We start from the raw sequence: 22616 nt of genomic DNA, 5'->3' as shown, positions 1-22616 counted from the left end.
TCCACCACCACTGCCGAGATGGGCCTGCGACCACAGGGCACATCGCTGTGGGCGGTACAATGAGGCCACCGCCAACATGCCTGTCCTTCACCACCAAAATGAACTGTTGGTGGAGTGTCTTGAGCTGGATTGGGCCAACTTGGCCTGGCAGAGGGAGGTGTGGGCTCAAGTGGTCACACTGCAGACCATGTTCAGGGCCCTGACTGAGCAGCCGGTTCAGTCCCCCGCAGCCACCCCACTGCCCCCCAGGGAACGTCCCCACCCTCATTGCCCTACTCCCACCTGACCTCCCCCCCGCCACCTCCTGGGGGCCTCGCCTCCTGGATCCTGGCCACAGTGGGCCCCACCATGGTAGCCACCCACACCACCTTCTGAGCCCAAGCCCACTGCACTCCCCGCATATGCCTACCACAGTGTGATCCCAGCCCTAAAGGGAACCCTGCACTCAGGGCCGGAGGGGCTGTTGGATCTGTTGTGGGTTGTGGTCCCCCACCCCCATGGAGGACTAAGCCCCCCCCCCGTCCCAGCCCCCTGTCACAGACCCCCCCCGCATCCCAGGCCTCTCCCCCAGTACACATAGTTCCCCCCTAGCCTCATACATAGTTCTGAAATTATTCTTCTGGTTGAAAAAGTTCTACTTTGCTTATATGCATTACTTTTCTCAGCAGCCTCTGTCTCTCTTGTTATTGGGGATGACAGGATGAGGGGTGGATGGGCAGGAGGGGTCATGTGGGGGACACGGTTGGGCTGCAGGCCAGAGGAACCTGCAGGGGGTGCATGAGGAAAGGTCAGTGGTGCCTGGGGGTGAAAGCCTTCCAGGGGGGCTTCCCAGATCTGGAGTCTGTCGTGGTGGGCCTGACAGTTGGGGGACTATGGCGGGCTGCTCATAGCTGGGGCCATACTCAACTGCCCACCCCACAAGAAGGGTCTTCTCCTTGGTCTCAACAAGGCTGTGGAGGGCACAGCACAGCCCTGTGACCTGGGAGATATTGTGCACCCTGATGTCAAGGTGCATGAGGAGCCAAAGGAATCATGCCTTCAGGCAGCCAAAGGCACACTTGATGGGGTAGCATGCCTGCCTGAGATGGCTGCTGAACAGCTCCTGGGTGGGATTGAGGTGGCCTGCGTATGGCTACGTGAGCTAGGGGCTGCAGGGGGTAGGCTGCATCACCCTCCATACGTAGGGGCCTGGTGATGTCCCAAAGCGCAAGCTCTCGCTGGGGGATGTTGGTCCCTACCGCCTTCCTCTGGCAAAGGCTGGAACCATGGAACACCCATGCAACGTGGGCCCAGATGATGAGCCCACATAAATGTTCATGAACCAGCCCCTGTGGTCCACCAGGGCCTGCAGCACTGCCAAATGGTAGCTCTTCTGCTTGATGTATTGGCCATTGCCGTGGTCCAGGGCTTGAATGGCAATGTGGGTGCCATCAATTGCACTAAAACAGTGAAGGAAGCTGAGGGTGGTGAACCCTGCAATGGCCGCATCCAAGTCCCCGATGCAGACAAGCCTCCGAAACAGCACTTGGTTGATTGCTGTCACGGAGAGCAAGCACGCTTGTGAGTTCATGAAGGGGTGTCCCTGGCCCCCTTCCAGCCTTATCTCCCTTTTTTCCCCATGCCAGGCCAGTGAAAAGAGTGTGCCTTACCTTGAGGATGACACCCCAACTCTTGACTTGCCTACCCTAAACTGCTGCCCCATGGAGTGGTAGCTGTCCAAGGTGTCAAACTTCCAATGGCTATGCACTTCTCCATGTGCTGGGTGCGCCGCATCCAGGTATCCTGGCATTAGAGAGCAGGAGCAAGCCAGCTGCAGAGCTCCATGAAGGTTTATTTCTTCATATTGAAATTCTACAGCTACAGTGTGTTGTCCCACTCACAAAGGACCAGCTGGTCCCATCAATCAGAGCTGGTCAGGTAGCTCCAGTGGTTCTGGCTGGCCCAGGGGGAGGTGACCAGGGCCATGGTGGGTCGAGGGCATGGACAAAGCTCGGCCACCGGAGGAGGTGGAGGGTGGCTGCAAGGAGGTTGACCAGCAGCCCAGCCAGGGTGTGGATGTGGCTCTGGGGCAGCTGTGGGTCCATGGCTCTGAGGGCTGAGCTTCAGGACCATGCACAGACTCTGCAAAACTGTGTGCAACAAGGCAGGCCTCAGCATGTGTGGAGAGGTGGTGTTTGGGAGGGGGTCTTTAAGAGAGTGCGTGGCCAGAGCTCCCTGGAAGGGCTTGCTGGCCATGCCACCCTGTCTGCAGCATTTCCTGGCCTGCTCTTTTGGTAGAGCGGCCAGGGATGTGTGGGTGCCCTCTTTCAAAAGAGTGGATTGATCTTTGGATCCACTTTTGGTGTGTGGATGTGATCTTTTGAAAGAAGATTGTCTGTCTTTTGAAAGATTGCTGTAGTGTAGACATAGCCATGGTGACTAGGCAGTGGTCTGATTACATGTTGCAACTGCCAGTATCCCAGACTATGTTGGCTCGTGGATATTGAGGCCTGAATTGGAGTAGGGACTTGCTCAGAATTGGAATTTGATTAGAAAACATGTAACACAGTGATGTTCATATATGAATATTTTTCTTAATTCTTTTCACATGTTAGTGGAAAAGTAAAGTTAATACGATTACTTTAAAAATAACAGCAAGATAAAAATTATTGGCATAACACTCTCCAGTGAGGAGGGTTCAGGCTGCCAGCAGTAAACCCTTTAATCTGTTTTCCATGTAACTGGCTAGAAAGGGAGCTTGGTTCCTGGGTCCTGTCCACTTTTCTGGTTTTGCTGCTTGCCTGTTTCATGACTTCAAACTGCAAATTCTGTTCCTGGCTGACTTGCTGTCCAGGTATTACCTAGTAATTCACAGTGAGTAGGAAAATGGACTTGTGTGCAATGCCTGAAATTAAATCCTTATAAATTCAGAAGGACTGTCTCTCTCAGAGGGTTGCTGAAATTGCCTTTTCCTTCATTTAGTTTAAATAGTCTGGCATGCATGAAGTAGGTTGGAGTGAAGCACTGGATTATTTCCTAGTCATTGATCACCACAGCTGGCACATATGGCATCATGGCAGTGTTATGAGATGGGTTGAGGACTAAGTGAGCATGGACTCAAACTACCATGTTGTTTTTTGAGATGGTCCTTTTGAGTAAAATTGGTGGTGGGGTGTGGTGGTGACTAAGTGAGCACTTCTACTCCTGTGCTGGATTTGTTCTGTGAATAATCTGCATCTGAGCTGCCAGTCATGTGAACAGTGTTGGGGTGCATATGTAAGCAGGGTGGATAAAAAAAACAATTTAAAAAAATCACATTTTAATTTTTTTTAGAAATCATCAAAATACTAATTTTCTCATTTAAAAATAAGTTACTGCTACACATACAGTTATGGTCTCAGAAAAAATGAATTCATGGCTCTAGTCTGTCCTACCTGACTACTTTCTCTTTTTTCATGAGAGTTCTTGGCTTTCAGCTTTTGTTTCTGAGCAGACTAAAACATAACATGTGCTAAGAAAGACACAAGCTGCATAGGATTATTTTTGTTCTGTACTTACGTGGTGGTGAGTCTCGGCCAAGCACAGAGGAGAAGCTGAATTTGTTAGTCAAAATTTTAACACTCGATTTTTTTTTTTTATAAAGTTGAGGGTGAGTGTCCTGAACAGCTCAGAAAGTTGATTTAATGTGTCCCCACATGGTTGCCTGAATCCGACTGTGGTAGCAGTGCATTGTGGGCACCTGTCCCATAGTTCCTGAAGCCCCGTTAAATTTTGGAATTTTGTGCCCGTGTCTTATGGGAAAAAAAGTCACTGCAAGTGGTTCTGGGTTTCTGATGTCATCATCCCAGAATGCATTTTCCTCATATCTCCTTTCTGGCTGCTTTTTTTTAAAAAAGGGCATTTTTGTCTGGATTTTGTCTTCACTGACAGCTGCCATTGCATACACTAACATGGATCTCAATACGCTTCACAATTTGGTGCAGTATTTTGTGCTCAGTTCCTACACAGTGATGCAGTATCTTCTGAACATAATGCTCATGCAGAATGAGCTCATTGGTTCTGGGGGCATTGGTGGACATGAATCTCTGGAGAGAAGCACCATGGAGTTTCTGGCAGCACTGGAGTCACTGTACAGCATGGAGCACAGGTTCTGGAGCCACAAAACCAGTGCAGACTGGTGGGATCACATTGTTTTGCAGTCATGGGATGACCAGCAGTGGCTGTGAAACTTCTGCACGCGTAAGGCTTCTTTCAAGGAACTTTGAACTGCTGTCTCCTGCCCTGAAGTGCAGCGATACCAGAATGAGACCTGCTTTGATAGTCAAGAAGTGTGTGGCAATTGTTTTTGGATGTTTGCAATGCTAGACAGCTACCAGTCAGCGTGCAATCAATTTGGAGTGGGCAAATCTATGGTGAGTGCTGTCATCATATAGATAGCCAAGGCAATCAACATGCTTTTCCTGCAGAAGACAGTGACTCTGAGGAATGTGTGGGAGATAGCGGATGGATTTGCTGCCATGGGTTTTCTTAAATGCACTGGGGCCATATATGGAACACACATCCCCATCCTTGCATCGGACCACTCGGACTCAGAGTACGTTAACTGCAAGGGATGTTTCTCTGTGATGTTGCAGGCATTGGAGGATCACAAAGGTCATTTCACTGACATCAATGTGGGGTGGTTGAGAAGGGTATTTGACACACACGTTTTTAGGAATTGTGGTCTGTTTAGAATCTCCAGCATAGTACTTTCTTCCCAGATCAGAAAATTAATACTGAGGGTGTGGAAATGCCTACAGTGATTTTTTTTTTTGGGGTGACCATGCTTACCCCTTGTTCCATTGGCTCATGAAGTTCTGCACAGATACCCTGAACTCCAGGAAGGAGCTCTTTAACTACAGGCTGAGCAGGTGCAGAATTGTGATAGATTGTGCTTTTATCTGTTTAAAAGCTAGGTTTAGGTGCTTTTTGACCCACTTAGACCTCAATGAAGAAAATACTGCCCTTTTCAATGGGGCTTGCTGCATTCTTCAGAACATTTGTGAGGCAGGGAGGAAGTTTCATTCCTGCCAGGGGGTCGGGGGGCTGCTGAGGCAGAGATCCTGGCAAGAAATTGTCAGCAACCAACCCCAAGGGAAAACAGGAAAGCCCGGAAAGAGGCACTAAAAATCAGGGATGTTTTTGAGAACCAAATCTGTGAATGAGCATGAAGGGCATTAATTGGCATTCCCTCCCTCCCACCATGCTGTTTCCTTGTCCTTCATGAAACCTCCATCAATCACAAGACAACCATCACCCACCCACCCAAATCCAAAGCATGTTAACCAATAAACAAAACTCTTTTGACAATATTGTTTTTATTTAGGGGGAACTAATGAAAGAGCGGGGGGCATGGGGGGAAAAGACGATAAGGTCGTAGTTAGTCAAAGGTTAGACTTCTGGTGGGTGTTGATCTTGTGGGGCTATCATCCAGGACTCTCCATGGTCTCCTCCCCTCGTTCTGGGTCCCTAACGAGAGGAGGGTGCTGAATGTGTGGAGGGGTAAGGTTTGGGAAGGAGGGCTTCAATTGGATTGGGAATTCAGAGCCAAGAGTAGGGGAGTGGGCTGACTGGGTTGAGGAAGGTCTCAAATGATGATGCCTGGAGTGGCTAGGGGATGCAGAGCTCTATCCAGGGGAGGAAATGAATGGGGTAAGGGTGGCATCTGTTGGTGGTGCCTGGGGGCATGTAATGCAGTATTTGTGCTGTGTGTATGTAGGGTTTGCTGACTTTTCATCAATTACAGTTTCAATTAATGCAGAGGTCTCCGACTGTGATTTCTCTATCAGTGAATTAATTGTCTGCTTGCCCATAAAGGACATGAGTGAGTCATGCATTTGTTCTTGAGAGTCAGTCAGTCTGTTTTCCACAGAGCTTTGTTTTCTCCTTAAGAACATAAGAACGGCCATACTGGGTCAGACCAAAGGTCCATCCAGCCCAGCATCCCATCTGCCGACGGTGGCCAATGCCAGGTGCCCCAGAGAAGGAGAACAGAAGACAATGATCAAGTGATTTATCTCCTGCCATCCATCTCCTGCCCTTGTTATGAAGGCTGGGGCACCATACTTTATCCCTGGCTAATAGCCATTTATGGACCTAACCTGCAAAAATTTATCTACCTCTTTTTTAAACCCTAATAGAGTCCTGGCCTTCACAGCCTCCTCGGGCAAGGAGTTCCACAGGTTGACTGTGCGCTGTGTGAAGAAAAATTTCCTTTTATTAGTTTTGAACCTACTACCCATCAATTTCATTTGGTGTCCCCTAGTTCTTGTATTATGGGAAAAGGTAAATAATTTTTCTATATTCACTTTCTCCACACCATTCATGATTTTATATACCTCTATCATATCGCCCCTCAATCGCCTCTTTTCCAAACTGAAAAGTCCCAGTCTCTCTAGCCTCTCCCCATATGGGACCCGTTCCAAGCCCCTAATCATCTTAGTCGCCCTTTTCTGAACCTTTTCTAATGCCAATATATCTTTTTTGAGGTGAGGAGACCACATCTGCACGCAGTACTCAAGATGTGGGCGTACCATAGTTTTATATATGGGAAGTATGATATCTTTTGTCTTATTATCGATCCCTTTTTTAACAATTCCTAACATCCTATTTGCCTTACTAACTGCCGCTGCACACTGCGTGGATGTCTTCAGAGAACTATCCACTATAACTCCAAGATCCCTTTCCTGATCTGTCGTAGCTAAATTTGACCCCATCATGTAGTACGTGTAATTTGGGTTATTTTTTCCAACATGCATTACCTTACACTTACCCACATTAAATTTCATTTGCCATTTTGCTGCCCAATCACTCAGTTTGCTGAGATCTTTTTGTAGTTCTTCACAATCCCTTTTGGTTTCGACTGTCCTGAACAACTTGGTGTCATCTGCAAACTTTGCCACCTCACTGCTTACCTCATTTTCTAGATCATTGATGAACAAGTTGAACAGGATCGGTCCCAGGACCGACCCCTGGGGAACACCACTAGTTACCCTCCTCCATTGTGAAAATTTACCATTTATTCCCACCCTTTGTTTTCTGTCTTTTAACCAATTCCCGATCCATGAAAGGATCTTTCCTCCTATCCCATGACCACCTAATTTACATAAAAGCCTTTGGTGTGGGACCGTGTCAAAGGCTTTCTGGAAATCTAGGTATATTATGTCCACTGGGTGCCCCTTGTCCGCATGTTTATTAACCCCTTCAAAGAATTCTAATAGATTAGTTAGACACGACTTCCCTCTGCAGAAACCATGCTGACTTTTGCCCAACAATTCGTGCTCTTCTACGTGCCTTGCAATTTTATTCTTTACTAGTGTTTCTACTAATTTGCCTGGTACTGATGTTAAACTTATCGGTCTATAATTGCCAGGGTCTCCTCTAGAGCCTTTTTTAAATATTGGCGTTATATTGGCCATCTTCCAGTCATTTGGTACCAAAGTGGATTTAAAGGATAGGTTACAAACCAGTGTTAAAAGCTCCGCAATTTCACATTTGAGTTCTTTCAGAACCCTTGGGTGAATGCCGTCTGGTCCTGGAGACTTGTTACTATTCAGCTTATCAATTAACTCCAAAACCTCCTCTAATGTCACTTCAATCTGAGTGAGTTCCTCAGATTTGTCACCTAAAAAGGCTGGCTCAGATTTAGGAACCTCTGTAACATCCTCAGCCGTGAAGACTGAAGCAAAGAAATCATTTAATCACTCCGCAATGGCACTGTCTTCCTTGATCGCTCCTTTTATATCTTTATCGTCCAAGGGCCCCACTGCTTTTTTAGCGGGCTTCCTGCTTCTAATGTATTTAAAAAACATTTTACTATCGTTTTTTGAATTTTTGGCTAGCTGTTCCTCAAAATCTTTTTTGGCTTTTCTTATTACATTATGACACTTAATTTGGGAGTGTTTATGTTCCTTTCTATTTTCCTCACTAGGATTTGACTTCCACTTGTTAAAAGCTGCCCTTTTCTCTCTCACTGCCTTTTTAACATGGCTGTTTAGCCATGGTGGTTCTTTGTTAGGTCTCTTACTGTGTTTTTTTATTTGGGGTATACATTTAAGTTGGGCCTCTAGTATGGTGTCTTTAAACAGTTTCCATGCAGCTTCCAGGGATTTTAGTTTAATTACTCTACCTTTTAGTTTCTGTTTAATTAGCTTCCTCATTTTAGTGTAATTCCCCTTTTTGAAATTAAATGCCAGAGTGTTTGACCGCTGCGGTGTTCTTCCCAACACAGGAATATTAAAAGTTATTATATTGTGGTCACTATTTCCAAGCGGTCCAGTAACAGTTACCTCTTGGACCAGATCCTGCGTTCCAGTCAGGACTAGGTCAAGAACTGACTCTCCCCTTGTGGATTCCTGTACTAGCTGCTCCAAGAAGCAGTCGTTTAAGGCATCAAGAAATTTAATCTCTGAATCCCGTCCTGAGGTGACGTGCACCCAATCAATATGGGGATAATTGAAATCTCCTATTATTACTGTGTTTTTTATTTTGATAGCCTCTCTAATCTCCCTTAACATTTCAGCATCACTATCACTGTCCTGGTTAGGTGGTCGGTAATATATTCCTAATGCCATATTCATATTAGAGGAATGAATTGTTATCCATAATGATTCTATGGAACATTTTGATTCCTTTAGGATTTTTGCTTCATTTGATTCTATATTATCCTTCACATATAGTACCACTCTGCCACCCGCACGACCTGTTCTGTCTTTCCGATATAATTTATATCCCGGTATGATAGTGTCCCACTGATTGTCCTCATTCCACCATGTTTCTGAGATGCCTATTATGTCAACTTCCTCCTTTGATATGAGGTACTCCAGTTCACCCATCTTATTAGACAGACTGCTAGCATTGGTGTAAAAGCACGTTAAAAAACTACCACTATTTATATGTCCGCCTTTCACAGACGCGTTGGATTTTTTTATATGCGATTGTTTCACATCTGATCTTGCCCATATATTATTTCCCACATTCCCTATCTGACTAACTTCTAGGGAATCCCTATCTATGGAGCCTCGTGTAAGAGAAGTCTCCATCCGATCCAGGTGCTCCCCCGCACCAATCGGCTTTCCCCCACCTCTTAGTTTAAAAACTGCTCTACGACCTTTTTAATGTTTAATGCCAGCAGTCTGGATCCACCTTGATTTAGGTGGAGCCCATCATTCCTGTATAGGCTCCCCCTACCCCAAAAGTGTCCCCAGTTCCTAATAAATCTAAACCCCTCTTCCCTACACCATTGTCTCATCCATGCATTGAGACTCTGAAGTTCTGCCTGTCTATCTGGCCCTGCGCGTGGAACTGGAAGCATTTCAGAGAATGCCACCATAGATGTTCTGGATTTCAGTCTCTTTCCTAGTAACCTAAATTTGGCCTCCAGAACATCTCTTCTACCCTTCCCTATGTCATTGGTACCAACATGTACCACGACGACTGGCTCCTCCCCAGCACTGCCCATAAGTCTGTCTAGATGCCTCGAGAGATCCGCAACCTTCGCACCAGGCAGGCAAGTCACCATACGGTTCTCCCGGTCATCACAAATCCAACTATCTATATTTCTAATGATCGAATCCCCCACTACTAAAACCTGCTTCTTCCTAACAGCTGGTGCTCCCTCCCCCGGAGAAGTATCCTCGGCACGAGAGGATACAATAGCACCCTCTGGAAGGAGGGTCCCAGCTATGGGATGGTTTCCCTCTGCTCCCGTTGACTGCTCTCCTTCCCTGAGCCTTTCATCCTCCGTAACAGCATCAGGACTGTCAGATTGGAGGTGGGACAGCCCTATTATGTCCCGGAAAGTCTCATCAACAAACACCTCTGCCTTCCTTAGCTCCTCCAGTTCAGCCACCCTGGCCTCCAAAGCACGCACTCGGTCTCTGAGGGCCAGGAGCTCCTTGCATCGAGCGCACACATACGCCACCCACCCACAGGGTAGGTAGTCATACATACTGCACTCAACACAATAAACAGGATAGCCCCCACTCTGCTGCTGGGCTTCTGCCTCCATTTCCTATTCTAATTATATATGAGGGGTTAATTAAATGTTTCAGATAGAGGTTGTTATAAAGGATTTAAGTTTAAGGGCAATAGAAGTCACTGGCTCCCTCCAAGCTCCCCCTCTAAACTGCCCTCTCAAAACTCCCTCCTGTTAGCACGCACCCTGTTTGCGAGCACCCGGTCGTAAAGCTCCCTGGTCGCTTACTAGCGGGGTTTAAGTGCTCGGCCTCCCTGATAGCTCCTCCCTCTGCCTACAGCTCAGCCAATCAGCACACGGTGTTTCAATTCAAACCTAATCAAGACTCACAGCTTCCAACTGCCTGCCTGAGCACGCGGCCTTTCAAACAAACACTCAGCTCAGCACTCCAAACTCCAAACAAACAAACACAAGCCCAAAACCCCCAAATATAAGCAGCCACTTACCCCAAGGTGCTGTAGTTTGCTCCTTCCTTCTCCTCCTCCAGGAGAGCCTCTCAAAACTCCCTCCTGTTAGCACGTGCCCTGTTCACGAGCACCCTTTGTGACTATATGAAAATTATTTTCTAACAACTCATTCCAGCTCTTCTTCTTCCTCCACATCAAGTGCAGCCTCTTATTTGCTGGACTTGGCCCTCTTTGTCTTTGGCCAGGGTCGTTTGCTGATAAAACAAATTTAGAAAAATTAATGTCATTAGCAATAGCAACATTTTTATCTTTACTCAGAACAATGACCATAGTGATAGAAAGAATGGCTGTCTCTGTGGAAGAACATATTGCAACTGCAAGGTCACTCTGGTTACTCTTAAGACTGAAGAATGCATGATTCCAAGCAGAACAACTTCAGCTTTTCTATGGCAGAGGTTTACCCTCAATGCTATGGTAAGCTATTCTCGATTTTTGTGGGGGGAAAAAAATTCTTAAAGCAGCATCGGGGTAGGAGGTTGGGGGGCACAGCATGTCCCAGGGATGCCAGCCCATGGGAGAGTAGGTGTCTGCATTTCCACATTCTTAAAGCATGCCATCCCAGGAGGTAGTAGGGGTTGCCTGGAGAGTATGCTGCTTAAAGCAGTGCCTGGAGTTTTTTAAAAAAACAAAAAAACAAAAAAAATTAAAGTTACTGGTGGTGCACTCAAGAACCATGGGAGGGGCTGATCACCCGCCAGCCCGGGAAGAGGGAACTGCCTGGAGAGCTTGCTGCTTAAAGCATCTCCTGGATTTTAAATTTTAAAGCAGCTGCTCCAGGAGTTAAAAATTGTTAGAAGTCTCTGGGGGCATGCATGTTAACCATGGGATGGTCCGAGTGCCTGTCAGCCTTGGGCAGTGGGGGAGGGGGAGCTGCCACATGTGTGATCACCTGCCAGCCCCGGAGGCCAAACGAGACATAACCCTCATCACACTAACAAAGAGGGATAAGGAAAGATTGCTCTTCTGCCCAGGTACCGTGTTGGAAATTTTGCAGTAATGCTCTGTGGGGCCATGCTTCCAGATCATTTACTGGTGGCTTTGCGGATTAAGGTGTCTTACTGTGGAAGCAGGAATAAGTCAGGCCTCCCCAAAAAATCTTGAGGGGAGAATTCACAAGTGCCTGTCTAAGACCTTCAGATTTTTGTCCAAACAGGATCTGCATGCCATACCCAGGCACATTAGCAAGCCGTTCTAAGGGAAAGGGGCATAGACCCTCCACAGCATGATTGCAACATACTATTATCAGTAGGGAAAAAAAAAAAAAGCCTACTTACCGGAAGTGCCCTCTCCAGGGCCTGGGTTGGTCTCTGAAGCTGCTTCCTAATTTAAGGGGACGGGACTCACTTGCTCCAGCTTGCTAAACAGCTCCTGGCTTTCAGGATCTAATTCTGCACTGGAATGGACCCTGCTGTTGCTCACTCCTTCCACATCAGGATGTGCTTTTAGCATGCTCCCCATGAAAACAGGAGTCAATGAGACTTTTGTGGGAAGAGTTTTTGTCCCCAGAATAGCATGAAAGTCTTCATAGTTTTGGCATTTCTGGGTAGATGCCCCAGACCAATGGTTGTCTGTCTTGCATTTCTGGTAGCTCTGTCTCGGTTTCTTGATCTTCATGTGGCACTTCTGAGTGTCCCTATGTCCTGTCCTGCCTTGTGAAATTTTTGCATAAATATCAGCAATTCCTTTTGCTGAATTTGAGCTGAGTGAAAATAGCTTCTTCACCCCACACTGAAATTAAGTCCAAGATCTGCTGATGGCTCCATGCTGGGGCCTTTTGGTGATCCTTCTTCCCGCCCTCTCCCCCACCCCTTTTTTTTTTTTAATGGGTGCTCAGAGTGGTGGCTACTGATTGAGGATTTGGCTCTGAACACAGCAGTGCAGAAGTGAGGCTGGCAATACAGCAAACTCTTCTTCAACCAGTACTACTTCTTCAACACGTACTCTGAAATAACCGGCACTGCCACCAAGCACTATCCCAACATCTAGGCTGGGGGTTGCTGAACACCAGTGGGGAGTGCGGTGGGAGCCAGAGCATGGGGAACCAGCTCCCCCCCTCCCTGCATGACAGCATGGGTGGGGGGCTGCTGAGCTGCACAGGGACCTAGCACCTCCTCTGCCACACTCGTTCCTGTACGGCAGCGCAGCTGGGCTCTGAGCCGATGGAGGCTGCTGAGCTGTGGCAGGATGCCCTCCTTCCCACCCCCAGTGCAGCAGCATGGCTGGGTCCTGAGCTTCTGGGAGCCCCAGCAGGGAGTGTGGTGGGATGTGTAGCTAGAACTGGCACTGCTGCTCGCATGCGCTTGTGTGCTCTCTCTCTCTCTCTCTCTCTCTCTCTCACACACACACTCACACACACACTCACACACAAAAAACATATACCAATCTACCAATTTTTATGTCATCTGAAACTTTATTAGTGATGTTGTAATGCAGGGGTGATCAATCGATGTATTGTGGGCTGAATACAGACTATCAAATGGTTTTGAATAAACAGTAAAATCTTTTAATTTTTTTTTTTAAATTAGTATTGTTTATTGTTCTGTGAAAATATATTTTGTGGAGTCTGGATCTTGACCGTACCTTGACCAAGAAATCTGAACCATGACGAAAATGACAAAAATGGCCTGTCCCTGTTGTAATGTTTTTTCAGGTCATTGATAAAGAGGTTAAATTACATAGGGACAAGAAACAATCTCTGCAGGACCCTACTGAAGAGACACCCGCTTGATGACAGTTCCACCTTTACAGTTATGTTTTGAGTTCTGCCAGTTAGCCAGTTTTTAATCCTTCCAATGTGTGCCTTGTTAATTTTATATCATTCTGTTTAATCAAAATATAACGTGGTATCACGTTGAATCGTGGTCTGTTAACACAATTACCTTTATCAACGAAACTTGTAATCTCATCAAGATGTGAAATTAGTTTCACGAACCCATGTTGATTTGCATTAATTACATTATCTTCCTTTAGTTCATTACTGAGTCATATGTTAGCTGCTCCTGTATGTTTTAAAAATATCTAACTTAAAGAACTTCTGTTTAACATCTTACATAGATACTGTTTCAACGGAAAGAGTGTTATCACCTTATGATGAGACTGCATTATTTGGTTTTTTTTCCCCCCAAATACAGGACAGAAATATTTAACATCTGTCTTTTTTGTGTTTATAACTTATTCTGCAATTTCTGTCTAATAATGGATCAATACAATTTTCAGGGTTCTTTTAATCTACTATATAATTGAGTGTGTGTGTCTATTCAAGAACTCCTTCTAAATGGTAAGAGCCAGGACCACCAACTTTGGCTTACAGCTTCCTCTTATAATTTAAAACAAGACAAAAGCTTGGTTGTACCAGGAAAATTGGATGTACCTGGAATCAGATTGCTTCTCATAAAATTATCCAGAAAATGTAGAAACACTAGGCAGGTGAAAGGGGCGGTCTGGGGGTGCACGTCCTGAGCCTCCCACTCCCTAGGCTCCCTTTGAGGAGGGTCAGAGAGAAGGAAGGGAGAGGCTTGAAGCAAGGGGAAAGTGCACAGTTTTCTGCATTTTTTCTCTCTGGCTGAGGTGCACAGGGGCCGATAAACCTGGATCTGCCCCAGGTGGGATATGTGCACCCTTTTTCTGTCTGTGCCTGCTGCAGTGACTGTGGAGAGGGGCTTCTCATCTGGGCCCAAGCTGCTGCAGCAAGAGAGGTCTGGAGCATTTCTCTTTGAGGCAGCTTGCATACTGAAACCCTCATCTCCAGCCACTCCCCAGAGCAATGATTAAAATGAAGCATGTATATTTTTCATTTTATTTTTCCGAAAAACAAAATTAATTGGGTTAAAGACCTGAGCAATGCTAGCAAATCTTCTAGTACCTAATATATTTAAAGTACTCATTGCCCTTAATTCTTCTGGACATAGGCTTCTTGTGTCCTTTTGTCAGTGTTCTACAGTTACTAACTTCTGACAACTTACTCTTTCTTCCATTTGTTATATATTAGCTTTAATTTTTTACTACTGCCTTTACTTTGCCTCAAAACTGGGCTATGTTTGTTTTTGTTTTTTTTTTAAACCAGCACAAATTTCTTCCTCAGTTGTGTGATTGTGGTTTTCTGGGCATCTGCTAACATGAGTCCCTATTTTCATTTGCATGTTTTTCTGATTAAATTCTTCCTCCTAGCAGATTTGGTTCATGATTGTTTTCAGCTTTGTGAATTTAGCCCTATTAAAAGCATCAAGTATGTGAGCATTCTGTCTACCTGGGATGACTGTCTAAAATTTACAGCAGAATCAGCTGTTCACAGCTGTAAAACTCTGGGAGGGAGGGGGATGAGTGGGATTGGAGTGCAAATCAGGCAATTTGTGGTGTTCTGAAAGTGCAGGGAGGTGGAAGGGAGGAATAAGTGTGTGTGAGAGGCATGTGGGAGAGCGGGGCAGATGGGTCTGCAGGCCACAGGTGGAACCGCAGTGAGCCATGGGCTGCTGCAGCCCATTGATATGGAGGGCCACTTGTGCAGACCATTCCCTATTCTTTGTTGCCCATCATTGGGCCAGATCAGGACTTGGCAGCCAAAATAGTAAGAAGAGCCTTTTTTTGTTTTTGTTTTTTTTTTTTGTTTTCAAATTTGATGAAATACTTAATTCAAGAGCAACAATGCATCTGAATACAAGATGGTCCTTTAATAAGTAATGTCAAACCATGCTTTTTGTAACCCCTATTTTAAGAGCAGTGCACATACAGTGCTTTGTAATGTGATGCATGTTTACTGCAGGACATTCACAAACATTTTGCATATTCTATTTCCTTACACTTCCCATGTGTGTGTCGGTACCATGATCTTCTTACTTTCACTTCTGAACATTCTCTCTCTGGAGGATGCTAGATGTCATCTGCTTTTGCTTGTCAAATACACTAAGCATATAGAGACAACAATTATGTTGTTTCAAACAAATACACTGTTAATGTGAATTCATATCAATGAATGGGACAATTTTTATCATCTTAAATATGCTTCAAGTTTTGAACTTATAGACATTTTAAAAACTACACACTATTAATGTGAGTTCTTGTCAATTAAATGAGGCATTTAATTATTTTCAACATACTAAGTGTACTGGTAAAGTTTTCAGCATGCCAATATTCTAGTGTGATTTCTGTTGCTGAGTTTCTTTGGAGAGTTGTTCATTGTTTGGAGAACAGGCTGTCATTTTCATTTTCAAGCAGGACTGTAGACTTTCATTGTTCAGTTGACTTTTCAGTTTGCTTTTTATGGAATTCATATTTGAAAATGCTTGCGCAGGTAAGTAGATCGAAAGATGAACAGGATACCAAATGCATATCTCTTCATACAAAAAAGGAGTCATGTATCTCTTCATGTTACTATAGGTATCAGGTAAAGAATTCCAAACTTCAGACATAGTTTGGTCTTGTTTTTTAAGATCAAGCATTTCAGTTCATCTGTGTTGAAGTGCCTGGGTAGATGTCTGCCTTTCTAAATCTTTGAATTCAGTCACGAAGTCTCTGAGTTTAGAAGTCCACCTGTCCTTGCCCTGCAAATCAGCCAGTTCCAGTTCTGCTCAGTCCACTTCTGTAAATGTTGGAAAGTTGAATGCAGAGTTAGCTTCAAGGGCTGGCAACACAAGTGGCAGTTACCTTTTCCTTTCTAAATTCCTGGAATTGCCCCATGAAGGCCTCTTGCATTTTCAGCATCACATTTTTGAGGTTCCCAACGTGAAGCTCATACTTTGTTGCCACTTTGAATTGCTTCAGTGAAGGGAAATGAGCCTGTCTGTGTCTCTTGCAAACAATGTTAGTTATCGCTTAATAACACTATCTCTTCTAAAAGCAAAAGAGCTGTGTTTTCCTTTCCTCATATCTTTCTGTTAAGGCCATTTAAATGTGAGGTAATGTCCACCATGAAGTGAAATTTCTGTAGCCACATAGGACCTATCACCTCTGCATATTTATAGCCCTTTTTCTGCATGAACACCTTCACTTCTTCCAGAAAGGCTGCAAAACTCACAACCCTACACTTCCCCTGTACCTTTTTTGTCTGGAGAAGGTTGGAATATTGCCAGTTGACCTCTACAAGAAGTGTACAGAACTGCCAGTGGTTCAAGCCTTTTGCCATTATTTTGTTGAATATCTGCATTACACAGTTCTTAACTTCTGTGATCTCAGGTTGAAACATTTGTGCACAGAGTGCTTCTCGACGAAGTATGCAGTAAAACGATATGACGTAATGATCTAGCATTCTCTGCAACAGAGAAACAAACCCTTGGTGTGCCCCTTTCATACGAGGCGCCCCAACAGGCGCAACTGAGATGATGGGGCTGGTGTTTTTCTTACTTTTTTCAGCTGTCATCAACTGCCTAAAAATAAATCTTCTCCCCTTGTTTGGCCTTTGAGTAGCAGCAACTTAGTAAGCTCCTCTTGGGGTCCTTCAGAATTCACATACCTGATGAAAAGGGCAACTTGCACAATGTCACCAACTCATCACAAGCAAGAGCCAAGCCCATGGCTGTATAAATCTTCTTAATCTGCTGGCTGGTGATATCGGTGGTCATTTTTTTAAGAGTACTGCCCCTCACCGTCTTTGCAGACAGTGGCAGATCTTTAACTTTCTGAACAGTTTTGTTTTTGAAATCACTGGGCATCTGCTCTGGTACTTGGCTAAAGCACTCTCTTATATATTTACCATCCATGAATGTCTTTTCTTATTTCACAATCTCTTGAATTGCCACAAAACTAGCCAAGTAACTCTCCTACTTGGTAATCTCACCCATTTAGCAAAAGTGTTCTTACTTTGGTCTGCTTTGCCTAGCTGTTCCTCCCAGGCTTTTTCCCCGGTATCTCCAGCCGGATACAATTCATCAGAAGTAGTGTGCTTTGAGAAAATGCTTCTTGAGGTGTCCTTTTTGGCAAATTTCCCATTGCAAGTGAGGCATAAAGGGAGCCCAGTTGAACTCAATATAAATGCAAAGGATTGGGTCCCTTCAGTTTGAAATTCTCTCTTTGATTTTCTTCTTTTATGAAGACATTCCAACCCCACTTTAATTGTGCCATTTTTACTTCATGTTTAATTTCAGTTTTCTTTCATAAAGTGAGTGTTGCCCTTCACAGCAGGAATGCTGCAAGCTTCCTTTTTCTTTTCAGAATCAAGACTTGATTAGCAACATGATCAAAACAGATAAAGTATCATATCCCAGAATGCACAGCACATATTAAAGGGGGAGTTATCCAACATTTAGAGATCGTATATTGTATGCTATGAGTTGTTCATTGTTTGGCTTAGACACTCACCGTTTATCAAAAATAATCAAGAAGGATTATTTTTTTTGACTTAGTAATTATAGTGCCAGGACCCACAAACAAGTCCTTAAAGAGCCACCTGCAGCTCTGGAGCTGCAGGTTACAGACCCCTGGTCTTGGTGGTGCTTGGTTCTGCCATGAGTGCAGGGGACTGGAGTGGATGACCTCTTAATGTCCCTTCAGTTCTAGCATTCTGAGTCTGTGATTTTCTTTAAACTAAATAAGTTGAGCTCCTTTAATCTATTATTATAAGGCATATGTAATAGTGTGAGACTCACCACTGCAGTGCCTCGTGAAATTAATGTTCTGCCTTCTGATTGGTGTCTTGCCTGTTGTCCACTCTCCTGTCCCCTCCCTCTGGCTCTGGACTTGCACCATTTCCTTGATGCCCATCGTGAGCTTCAGGATAATGCTCTCCAGCAGTGCCCACCACTCCGTTCTTCCCACCTCCTGGAGCTGTTGCAATCCTCAGTCCATGTACCTGCTGCCAGGGCCAACTGCAGCCCCAAAGTCTAGCCCCTTCACAGGGTCAAGTTCACAGTCAGTGCAGGGTCATGCTGCTCCACAGCCAGATGTGGAGCTATGAGGAAGGAGGGGGATCCAGACCCACTCACTAGTCTGAGTCCTGCCCTGGCAGCAGTCGTGTTCTGCCCTTCTTCCTTCCCCTCTGCCACTTTTGCTTCCTGAGCCACATGTCTGTGACCCCATGTCCTTGATTAATTTTTTTTCTAAAAAGAGCTCTCTCTTAAGCAGAGTTCTATCTTTTTTTACTTTTCTTATTTGCTAGTACTTTAATTGCCTTCTGACTAACTTTTTGTGTTCATGTTTTATACCCTTGCTTTTGTATATTGCATATAGGAGCATATAACTTATTAGAAGAGTCTGTGATATGGGACCCAACTGTGTATTTTCTAGTTTTCAATATTAGTGCTTTTCATGTCCTCACCTTACTGTGGTTTCTCCTTGATCTATTTCATACTCATGGGGTAAGTGTTGTGGGAGAGACTGTAGGCTGACCTGTAATCATTTAGGGGATAGCTGTTCAACAGAAGTAGAATAGATTGAACTGAATGCATTCCAGGTTGCTCAACTCTGAGCTAATCTCCTAGAGGCAGAGACGTTACTCACCAATCAGGAATGTTTGTGTACTTTTCTTAATGAGAACAAAATATTCTTCTTTGAGTGATTGCTCGTGTGCATTCCAATGTAGGTGCGCACACAAACATGCCCAGTTGCTGGAAGGTTTTTTCCTGTTGGTTGGTGGTAGTCAGATTGTTGCAGAACCAGATTGTTCAGTCTTCACGGCTGAGGATGTTACAGAGGTTCCTAAATCTGAGCCAGCCTTTTTAGGTGACAAATCTGAGGAACTCACTCAGATTGAAGTGACATTAGAGGAGGTTTTGGAGTTAATTGATAAGCTGAATAGTAACAAGTCTCCAGGACCAGACGGCATTCACCCAAGGGTTCTGAAAGAACTCAAATGTGAAATTGCGGAGTTATTAACACTGGTTTGTAACCTATCCTTTAAATCCACTTTGGTACCAAATGACTGGAAGATGGCCAATATAACGCCAATATTTAAAAAAGGCTCTAGAGGAGACCCTGGCAATTATAGACCGATAAGTTTAACATCAGTACCAGGCAAATTAGTAGAAACACTAGTAAAGAATAAAATTGCAAGGCACGTAGAAGAGCACGAATTGTTGGGCAAAAGTCAGCATGGTTTCTGCAGAGGGAAGTCGTGTCTAACTAATCTATTAGAATTCTTTGAAGGGGTTAATAAACATGCGGACAAGGGGCACCCAGTGGACATAATATACCTAGATTTCCAGAAAGCCTTTGACACGGTCCCACACCAAAGGCTTTTATGTAAATTAGGTGGTCATGGGATAGGAGGAAAGATCCTTTCATGGATCGGGAATTGGTTAAAAGACAGAAAACAAAGGGTGGGAATAAATGGTAAATTTTCACAATGGAGGAGGGTAACTAGTGGTGTTCCCCAGGGGTCGGTCCTGGGACCGATCCTGTTCAACTTGTTCATCAATGATCTAGAAAATGAGGTAAGCAGTGAGGTGGCAAAGTTTGCAGATGACACCAAGTTGTTCAGGACAGTCGAAACCAAAAGGGATTGTGAAGAACTACAAAAAGATCTCAGCAAACTGAGTGATTGGGCAGCAAAATGGCAAATGAAATTTAATGTGGGTAAGTGTAAGGTAATGCATGTTGGAAAAAATAACCCAAATTACACGTACTACATGATGGGGTCAAATTTAGCTACGACAGATCAGGAAAGGGATCTTGGAGTTATAGTGGATAGTTCTCTGAAGACATCCACGCAGTGTGCAGCGGCAGTTAGTAAGGCAAATAGGATGTTAGGAATTGTTAAAAAAGGGATCGATAATAAGACAAAAGATATCATACTTCCCATATATAAAACTATGGTACGCCCACATCTTGAGTACTGCGTGCAGATGTGGTCTCCTCACCTCAAAAAAGATATATTGGCATTAGAAAAGGTTCAGAAAAGGGCGACTAAGATGATTAGGGGCTTGGAACGGGTCCCATATGGGGAGAGGCTAGAGAGACTGGGACTTTTCAGTTTGGAAAAGAGGCGATTGAGGGGCGATATGATAGAGGTATATAAAATCATGAATGGTGTGGAGAAAGTGAATATAGAAAAATTATTTACCTTTTCCCATAATACAAGAACTAGGGGACACCAAATGAAATTGATGGGTAGTAGGTTCAAAACTAATAAAAGGAAATTTTTCTTCACACAGCGCACAGTCAACCTGTGGAACTCCTTGCCCGAGGAGGCTGTGAAGGCCAGGACTCTATTAGGGTTTAAAAAAGAGGTAGATAAATTTTTGCAGGTTAGGTCCATAAATGGCTATTAGCCAGGGATAAAGTATGGTGCCCCAGCCTTCATAACAAGGGCAGGAGATGGATGGCAGGAGATAAATCACTTGATCATTGTCTTCTGTTCTCCTTCTCTGGGGCACCTGGCATTGGCCACCGTCGGCAGATGGGATGCTGGGCTGGATGGACCTTTGGTCTGACCCAGTATGGCCATTCTTATGTTCTTAACCCTCTTGAGTGGCACCATATAGCGGCCCATATAGGCACCATGTGCCCTGCCCCCTGTTCATTTCCTTTTTTGCCAGCTACTCTTGACAGTGGGGAAAGGCCGGATATTTTTGGAATGGACAAAAGCAACACACCTCAAAGAACATCAGTTACGGAACTACAGTAGACCCCTGACTTAAGAGGGGGTTGCATTCTCACAACCCCCATGTAAGTCAGACTTCCCACATAATGTGGGGGAGGCAGGAAATTGATGAGGGCACCAGTCCAGGTCAATTTCCTGGCTCCAAGGAGTGGAGGGAAGCTGGGGACCAGGAGGCAGCCTGTCTCCTGGCTCCCACAGTGAGGTGGGGAGCTGGGAACCAGGTAGGAGCCTGACTCCACGCTCCCCTCTGTTGGTGGAAGTCAGGAAAGTGACCAGCACATCACTAGTCAGTTTCCTGGCTCCCCACCACTCTGGGAGCCAGGCATGGCTTCTCCCCGGCTTCTCCCAGCTGCAGAAGCGCAGTTGTCTGTCTGCCCAGCTTCCCCAAGCTGGGAGATGCCACTCCAGGAAGATATCTGTGGTAGCATGGCTTCTCCCAACTGGAGGAAGCCAGGGAGAAGCCACGTCATCGCGGCTGCCTGCCTGACTTCCCCCAGCTGGGGGACCCTGGGGGGCAGACAGCCACAGAGCAGCTTCCAGTTGCACTTAACTCACTAACACAAGTTAAGCACAACTGGAAATTGCGCATTTTGGGGGTTTATAGTAACTGTCTTTTCTTCAAGATTATTAGGAGAAGGTTTATTGTGTAATATGACTGTTGTTTAATTAATCTCTCTTGATGACCCAGTTGGGGATGTTTTCAGTACTCTGGGCTGGAGAGGTTACCCAGAAGGCTTACCAAAATCTTGCCATGGGGTGAAATAGACTCCATTGTTTCCCTGGACCTTTGGACTTTGTGTAGTGGCCCAAACTTGACTTCTCCAGGGGAAAGAGCATCACCCAAGGGTAGAGAAGGTTTTACTTATTGAAAATTAGTCTTCAGATTTTGTTTTTGTTTGTTTTCCAGCTTTGAGGTACCATAAGAGAATCAGTGAGAGAAATGAAGGTGTGTCAATGTCACCCAGAATCCAAATGGTAAGTGGAAAGCATTGGGATTTGGTATTATCCCACTCTATAGATTAATGCTACCGCTAAGGTCTAGAGGAGAAGGGCTGTTCTTTCCCTTTTGTTCTGATTATTTTAGTCATTGTGATTAGTGGATGGCCATCTGGTCTGTTAACTCCCCTGTAGTGTCTGTTTCATGCCAAACTCACCAGACCTAATGGTTGAGACTGAGTTTCTGTGTAACTGGGCAGTTGGCTTTTCCCAAGAGCATTTGTGTAAGTGCATGCAAATATCAGGCAAACACCTACCTTTCCTCCTGTGATTTATACCAATGCTGGGTCAGACAGCGCCACCAAATATGCCACCTCAGGCAGTCTCATCCATCCTAGTACAGGAAGAGATGCTTGTATGATGTTTGCTGCTTGTACTCCATTGCCGTTTAGTGTGGGATGTGAACTACTTTTTGCTTGCTAGCTCTGTGGTCTTAATATCTTGAGTCTCCCAGGGAAACCCAGATCACAATTTTGTTTTCCTGCTCAGCAGGAAACCTCTCTATCCTGTGGGAGCAGCTGCCTCCCAGCTAGCAAAACAGAACCATTTGGGGTAGGCGAATGTGAAAAATCTGGATTCCAGTTGTGGCTATTACAGCAAAGAGCCCCGAACTGAATGGTTTTGTGAGGGC

General features: G+C 45.0%; 1 protein-coding gene across 3 annotated transcripts in view; it reads left to right on the top strand.

The window, feature by feature from the left end:
- The window catches only part of PLXNB1 (plexin B1), a 292916-nt gene that overhangs the window by 21326 nt on the left and 248974 nt on the right, over nucleotides 1-22616 (top strand). For 2 of the 3 annotated variants that reach the window (XM_075005838.1, XM_075005839.1), the window contains exon 2: nucleotides 21897-21964. The exons of the other annotated variant lie outside the window; for it this stretch is intronic. The gene's annotated coding sequence lies outside the window, so the exon portion shown is untranslated. The remainder of the gene's footprint in view (nucleotides 1-21896; nucleotides 21965-22616) is intronic. 3 annotated transcript variants of the gene reach the window in all.

Source organism: Carettochelys insculpta, chromosome 11, assembly GCF_033958435.1.
Source record: "Carettochelys insculpta isolate YL-2023 chromosome 11, ASM3395843v1, whole genome shotgun sequence".
Classification (NCBI taxonomy): Eukaryota; Metazoa; Chordata; order Testudines; family Carettochelyidae; genus Carettochelys; species Carettochelys insculpta.
This window is presented reverse-complemented; position numbering and strand designations above follow the sequence as displayed.